The sequence below is a fragment of the Notolepis coatsorum genome, assembly GCF_963971535.1.
Source record: "Notolepis coatsorum genome assembly, chromosome: 4".
NCBI lineage: Eukaryota > Metazoa > Chordata > Actinopteri > Aulopiformes > Paralepididae > Notolepis > Notolepis coatsorum.
In genome coordinates, this window is record NC_140168.1 from 94,955,533 (window position 1) to 94,964,145 (window position 8,613).

Below are 8,613 nucleotides of genomic sequence, written 5' to 3' on the forward strand. Positions count from 1 at the left end.
CTCACTCGACATATAGTGGTTTCCACCGCCAGCTTCATCATCTACTATTACTTGTTGTCGACATATTAGAAGCCTCTCCTGACAGGATGGATTAGGTGCACTTTTACTAAAATGGAATGTTCTGTAACCTCTACATACATTCTGCTAACCACACACATGGCATAGGTCATCATCGGAGGAAACAACAGCCTTCACAGCGGAACATCGCCCTCCCCTGGCCTGGTGGACGCACTGCACACATATTTAACCCCTCCTTCTTTTCTTTTGCAATAATTCCAATGCTAGGCCTTTTTTTCTCTTTATTCTGCGTGTTTAAACTTAGCCATGTTCTTATAAGGTTTAAGTGAATGTACTCTACTTTTTGAGTATTTTTTTTTTTTTGTTAAAGGGAGAGTGGCTAGCAGCCACTGAGAGAATAATCTACTTATGGTAGATTTGAGAGGTTTATACCCTATGGCAATTAGCATAGGATGGATATGGTTGATATGCTCCATATGGGGATACTGGTTATGTATTTTAAAGGGTGGGAGGGGGGTGGGAATAGGGGATTATATGTTTTTTTGTTTTATATGTTTGTTCTTATGTTTAAGCTCGGATCTCAACAGGACCTTAACAGTTGGATATATATATCTATTATGAAATGCTACTCCAGACTAATTACACTCAGACATACTGCAACCTGTATAGACTATGGCTAATTTAAATATCTTGATTGGGAATACTGGGGGTCTTAATGGTCAACATAAACGCACAAGCGTGGCTCTTTTAAGTGAAACGCATCTTGGCTGACAATGTAAAGCTGGCGGATGAAGTATATCAAAACATAAGCTCCTCCTCCTTTGGCACCAAATCCCGTGGTGTAGCTATAGTAGTGAAACGGAAGTTGAATATTAAATTGTTGGACGTGTGGTCTGATGCAGATGGTCGAATAACTATTGCCAAGATAGATTACTTTAACAGGAAAATTGCTTTGGTAGCGGCTTATGCCCCTAATGTCTATGACGCGAACATCTATGCTTCACTCACTAGAGCGATGCTAGATCTCCCTGAATATTCATTTATAATTGGTGTGGATTTTAATGCCATCTGGGATCCCTCGATCGATAAATCTAGTCTCACCACAACCTATGACCAGAGACAGTCCTCTACGGCACTACAGGCCTGGTCCAAGGACACAGGAGTAAATGATTTGTGTCGATCGCTCAATCCAACGGCGCGAGAGCTTTCCTTTTTCTCAGAAAGACACAGGACATTTTCTAGAATAGATTATGTTTTTGCATCCCCTAGACTATTTGATAGCTTTGACGTTGAATTGAGGCCCATTGCACTGTCAGACCACAATTATTTACTCCTAAAAGCCTCATTCAGTAGAATGACATCCCGAGCCCCAAGATGGCGCTTTAACTAGAGGAGAACATAGACTAGTGGCACCACATAGACTGCAGGATATAGTGTACACCAACTTATCAATTAAACAATGCAACCTGAGATTTGGCCCTCTTATTACACATGTGATCCGGATATGGCTAGACACACAGAAGAAGTGTACTAACCACCATAAATGGCACAGGCATTCTCCCCTATTTAATAACAATTCAATCCTTATTGCACAACAACCTATCAGATATCATGGATGGGAAAAGAAAGGCATACATACATTGGGGGATATCTTCGATGACCATGGTCTCCGCAGTTATCGAGATATATTCAACAAATTTAACCTCACCAGTTCCACTTATCTCTTCCATCTACAAATAAGAGCAGCTTTGAGGGCTCACGGAGTCCCATTAGATATTTCACTTGAGCACCACAGGTTTCACAAATTATTTTATGATAAGGAGACGTCGAGAGGCTTCATCTCTGACTTTTATCGCCACTTACTTACGTCTTCATATAAGGTCCTTCCCCTAGACTCAGTTTGGAGGAAGGATATCCCAAACCTGGAACTAGATTTTGATTGGGATGCAGTCTGGGAAAATGTTCGGCTATCATCACGCAACCCAGATCACCAACAGATTAATCTTAATTTTGTTCATAGGACTTACCTGACCCCTTGACGATTGCACCTAATGGGTCTCAGATCGGACTCTCGATGTTCCTTGTGTTCAAAGGGTGCTATTGGTACATATATGCATATGTATTGGGAATGCCCTCCTGTCAAGACTTTCTGGAAAAATGTAACCACTCAATTATCAGAATTTTTGTCTCTGACCATACCTACTGCCTTCTGTATTGTTGTTGAATGATGTTTCTCAGTTATCGACCTCTGTACATGTAAAGAGACTCATCTTGGCGGGTCTTACGGCTGCCAAAAAGTTGATAGCGTCACGCTGGATTCAACCGGATAAAATGTGCCGGAAGGTATGGGTTCTTACCTATCTCGATGTGATTTATCTAGAGATATCCACTGCACGAATTTTAGGTGTTAAAGGGGAACTATTTGACTATTCCTAGCACTATTTGGGCAACTTTAAACAATTCCTGTCAGTCTATTGAAGACATCTGTACGTTTAAAAAAAAAAAATGCATTGGTTTATATTTCTAATCAAGTACTCAAACCCATCATTTTTCAGCCACAAGAAATCAGGCTGTTATGGCCTGGCTCCGCCCATAAGCACTTTGAGTGACAGTCAGTCGAGAGAGAGAGAGAGAGAGAGAGAGGGGGTGTAGACAGACAGACAGACACCCTATGTCTATACGTTGTGTTAGTTTGCTGCTGCTATGAGAGAGAGAGAGAGAGAGAGAGAGAGAGAGAGAGAGAGAGAGAGAGAGAGAGAGAGAGAGAGAGAGAGAGAGAGAGAGAGAGAGAGAGAGAGAGGAAAAAAAAAAGTGTAAACACTCTGCGTGTCCTCCCGGGAGAGGGAGGGAGAGGGAGCCGGGAGGACACGCAGAGTGTTTACAGTTCTCTCTCTCTCGGTTCGGGAGCATGAGCTGTCTGTGGCGCAGCGCGGTGGTGGACTTGAGCCGGGAGGACACGCAGAGTGTTTACAGTTCTCTCTCTCTCGGTTCGGGAGCATGAGCTGTCTGTGGCGCAGCGCGGTGGTGGACTTGAGCCGGGAGGACACGCAGAGTGTTTACAGTTCTCTCTCTCTCGGTTCGGGAGCATGAGCTGTCTGTGGCGCAGCGCGGTGGTGGACTTGAGCCGGGAGGACACGCAGAGTGTTTACAGTTCTCTCTCTCTCGGTTCGGGAGCATGAGCTGTCTGTGGCGCAGCGCGGTGGTGGACTTGAGCCGGGAGGACACGCAGAGTGTTTACAGTTCTCTCTCTCTCGGTTCGGGAGCATGAGCTGTCTGTGGCGCAGCGCGGTGGTGGACTTCCTCGAGAGGGAGAGGGAGACGCAGAGCGTTTACAGTTCTCTGCTTCTCTCACTCGGCGGGCAGCTAGAAGGGGCGGGTGTTATTATGCAAATGCACCATATGACGTCCCATATAGGCAAATTTTCAGATGACTCACTTGAGGGAGGGACATTATTGTGAGGGGAGAATTGGAAGAATGCGCCAAATCGAGAATTAGAGACATAGATTCTATTACTATAAGTCCACATAGCTAGAAAATAACCCTAAACACAGGAAAAGGTCATTTATAAGATAGTTCCCCTTTAATGAAGCCAGCATAGCAGTCTGGGTAGCTGTGGTGGAGAAGATAAAGGAACGCATATAAATTTGTATTTTTCTGATGTTAAATGAAGTAGTGGATGTATAGTCCATGTGGGGGTCCTGAGGGGGGGTGGGGTGGGGAGGGAAGGGAAGGGGAAGGTAAGAGCGAGGAAGAGCGAGCAAGAGCCCATGTATTGTATTTTTTTTTTTTTTTTTTTTACGTCTTTTTAATCTACATTCATTCTGATTTAATTACTGGATTGTCATTATTGTTATTATTTCTGTTATTGTCCTGTGATTTATCATTGATTATTACTGTTACTGTATTGTTTGTCTTGTTTCATGTTAAAAAAGGGAAAATAAAAAACATTTGTTCAAAAAAAAGAAAGACTCAGAAGAAGCTTCTATCCCCAGGCCATCAGGATGCTCAATGAACAATAACACTATGTAACAACCATCAAATGCACTCACAGCACAAACATCCACATGCACACACTCACTTTAAACAAACAACTCACTGCAGCACCCACTTTACACACTTTAGAACACCTAAACACACTTTATATTTATTGGTAAAGAATTTGCACTACAACCCATACCTCATTACACCTTACTGTAAATTGTACCTAAATTGTACCTCATCCCATTTCTCCTTTGCGCTATATAGTATATTGTATAGTATAATATTGTATGGTAACTCAGTTACTTCTATTCTGCATTGAACATTGTATATGTACATACTGAACACTTGTGTCTACGTATGTGACTTCTATTTTATACTGCTATACTTATTTTATTTTATACTTATCTATTTTTGTCTAGCACAGTCTCTGGAGCGTAACAGAAAGAAGCATTTTGTATAAAAGTATTCTGTACTTCTGTATGACAACTAATAAAGAAACTTGAACTTGAAGTGGACATGGGACACACTGCACTTTCTTGCATCCTCAGCAACACACCGGCCAAGTGTGAAGTCGGTCGGCTGAATCGAAGATGGAGATTCCTTCCATTTCAGTTGGATTAGCTGGATCCCAGGGCTGTAACTAAGGCCCTGTCCACACGAGCGCTGGATTTAATGTAACCGAAGTTTGAAAAAAATAAACCTCTGTCCACACAGGTGAACAACCGCATATAATTGCGTACCCACGGCGTCTGGAAAAACCAGCAACCGATACATGTAGTACCATGCCAAAACAGTAGGCGGCGATGTTGTTCAGACATGAAGGCCATTTCAACCAATCAGAAAAGGTTGAACGCTCACTAAACTTCCTGTTTAGAAACACCATAGCCATCATTTTGCCAACGGAACATATATTTTCAGCAAAGAAAGAAACTGCAATAAAAGCGCAATAAACAAACGGATACATTCACTGTGTGTTCATGCCTCTCATTTGTTGATGAAACAAAACCATCAGCAACACAATTTACCACCAAGAGCGGATAGTTTAGTCTCACAAAAGACCGCCGGTGTTGTTAGCTACATGCTAATGTGAATGGCTATATCTATGTATAGTATATAGCTTAAATGCTAACGTAATGTGGTAACGTTACCGCTATGAATGGATGCAAACGTTATTTAACACATTGCAGAATGGGTACAATACAATACGGCTCAATACAAACAATTGTTAAGGGGATGCAGTCTGGACTGGGTTCCTTATAACAATAACTTGACAACACATGAGTTTAGTTTAGCCGCAGCTACATGTTTACTCTGAGCATCAGGTCAGGAATGCGACAACAGATATCAGTCGATCACAACACTCTTCAACACAGACGATACGTTTCGAACAAAAGTTTGTTACAATCATTTTCATATAACGCTACTTGGGACAGCTCTGCTGTAAACACTGGTGTAGCTGGCTCTGCTCTAATCTCTCTACCCCGCGCTCGGTTGCTAACTTACTATTGTTTGACAGTCTGCCGTGAACATGGGAAATAATTGCGACAGCTCTGCTGTAAACACTGGGAATAACCTCGGTTGCTATGCCCACACGCAACTGCAAAACCGCAAAACTTCACCCTGGGCTCCGGTTTTCAAGACCGCGGTTGCAGTGTAGCAAATCCCCGGTTGTGTGTGGCCGAACAGTGCAACTGCGCACATGGTACATGGTTATATTAAATCCAGCGCTCGTGTGGACAGGGCCTAATTTCCCGGAGAACAAAGTGACATTGATTCAACGTTGAAATTACATCAGAATCATCATTTTGGTTGAGGTTGAATTAAGGTTTGACAGCTGATGTCTTTTTTATGTTGGAAAAGCAGACAACATTTCAGGATAATTTCAATGTTATTTCCAATGACACTTCAACATTGATTCATATAAATAAAAAAAATAAATAAAAACCTGTTTCCAAAAAGTACATGTTCCATCTACTAAACTCTTCTAGATTGTATGTGAATATACACCCAGTACTTACTGCATATGGCAATCAAATTTAATCCAGATTGAGGCTTTAACCTGTTAACGTTGTTTGGGGGCCCCCGCACACGCGCACTTCGCGTCACTTTTATTCCTAAAATGGCCGCCTATTACATGCTTCCAATCTCGGGTTACAAGGCCGAAAGTGACCACGTCTGGTTTTGGCTGGCTCTGAACGGACCAGTCACCTATGACCAGTGATGTACCTGAACGCGTTCAATGAACTCGTTCATATTTTGGGCGAACGTGAACTGAACGTACTGTATTTCCGCTAGATGAACGTAATTGTGAACACATTAATTCTCTGCGCTCTATTACAGTATAACTTTGTTCAAAAGTGTGCCAGATTTGGGATGCGCGGCGCACACACACTGACACACACAGAAAGGTTTCTGTGTGTGTGTGTTGCGTGCGGAGAGAAATACTTGTTGCACGCAACGTGGGCCTCCCCTTCAAGGCAATGGCAGGGGAAACACTGATAAATAATCACAGTGTGATGGAAATGCCAGTATTCTGATTGCTGTCTGTGGTTCTATATGGGTTGTAGTAGCCAATGAAATTCTGGAGCTAATGATATATTACACAAGGGCTGATTCCTACGGTAAAGGGACAGAAGAAAACGGACAAGTCATTTGTTGGAGGATTTTTCACTCGCCCGTCCAAAGGAATTGTTGCGGTCCGCAGTTTTGCGAATTATTACTGATACAAGCATTACAAAAGTGTGTAAGACACTCATTTTCCGTGGGATTGTTATCAACTTTGGAACTGTACTAGATACCACTTCAGGCTATGGAACAGTTATGTTTTCCAGCAACTACCTCTCAGCTGGAACTTAAAAACAGGCATCTGTTTGCAAGTAAACAAAGACGTGAGTAAACTAAACTTTTATTTCAGTGTGTTCAAACCTCTAACTCTATTACATTTAGCGCTCAGAGTGATTCTTCCTGTTGTGGAAGAAAGTTCAGAATGTCTCCTTTCAAAAGCATGTGCTATAAGTGGTTCAAGTAATAAATCGCAATTGACTATGGGTAATGTAATCGTCAGGCGTGTTATGCTAAAATGTGCCGGATGCATAAGGGTTGAGAGAGAGAGAGAGAGAGATGGGGAGGGAGGAAGGGAGAGAGAGAGAGAGAGAGGAGGGAGAGAGAGGGGGAGAGAGATGGGGAGGGAGGAAGGGAGAGAAATGGGGAGGGAGGAAGGGAGAGAGAGAGAGAGAGGGGAGGGAGAGAGAGGGGGAGAGAAATGGGGAGGGAGGAAGGAGAGAGAGAGAGAGAGGGGAGGGAGAGAGAGGGGGAGAGAGATGGGGAGGGAGGAAGGGAGAGAGAGGGGAGGTTAAACGTGTCCAAGAGTCATGAAAGTGGCGTGTTCACCTCCGATGTGTCACTTCGCCGTGATATACGACTTCTGAGGGTCCGTCCCTCAGACGCAGAGGGACGAGCGTTAAGGAGAAAGCTGACATTTTTAAAGGTTAGCGTGACGTTTTCATTCAAAGTGACCCCCCCCCCCCCCTGAATTTAATGGCTATACGATGCATCTAAATCATGGAGAAAAGATGGCAATACAACGTGTATCGACTCCCATAAAGAACCCCCTGGAGCTCATAACTCTCCCAGTGTGTAACAGTTTACTGCAGCTCTGTGTGTATGTATGTGTGTGTGTGTGTGTGTGTATATGTGCGTGTGTGCCTGCGTGCATGTGTGTGTGTGCATGTGCAGACTCTAAAGCCTCGTCTCGGTCTCTGAGTTTTCCCATTACATGCTCGGCTGTTTTAGGGCCATATTTATTTCCCGGTCCACAGGTAACTGAGGCATCCGCTCCTCCTCCTGTCTCTCTCTGTCTCTGTGTGTGTGTGTGTGTGTGTGTGTGTGTGTGTGTGTGTGTGTGTGTGTGTGTGTGTGTGTGTGTTTATCCTCTCCCTGTCTCCTGTGTGTGTGTGTGTGTGTGTGTGTGTGTGTGTGTGTGTGTGTGTGTGTGTGTGTGTGTGTGTGTGTGTGTGTGTGTGTGTGTGTGTGTGTGTGTGTGTGTGTGTGTGTGTGTGTGTGTGTGTGTGTGTGTGTGTGTGTGTGTGTGTGTGTGTGTGTGTGCATGCGTGCGTGCGTGCGTGCGTGCGTGCGTGTGTGCGTGATGGCTTGTAAAACGAGTGCTCCTCGCTCATGGAGGTGATGTGGTGATTGGTGAAACTATCCCTCCCTTTATCCTGGGAGAACTGTTCTGAGATCTGATTTGGCTCAACATCTCCCCAACTGCAAAATCTGAAGATTCCTGAAAGGTCTGTCCCATATTGTCATGGTTCCTGCCTGGCAGTGCTCCTTCCTCTCTTTGTCTCTCTTCCCCCTTCTCCCGCTCTCATTATGGTCAAGTAGGTGCAGGTGTGGTGTTCAGCGAGGCAGCTGATCTGAGGTCTGTGGGCATATTACATCAGGGTATATAACCCCGCCCCAGACGTGGAGAAGCTGTCAGATCGTAAACTCTCGTTACCAGTTAGTCGTGTTACTTTGCTCGTATTCTCTATTCTGATGCTTCTAGTTGTTCGCCTGGATCTCATGTTCTTTGACCGTGTCTAACTTTGTAGTCTCGTCCTCTCTCCTCAGCC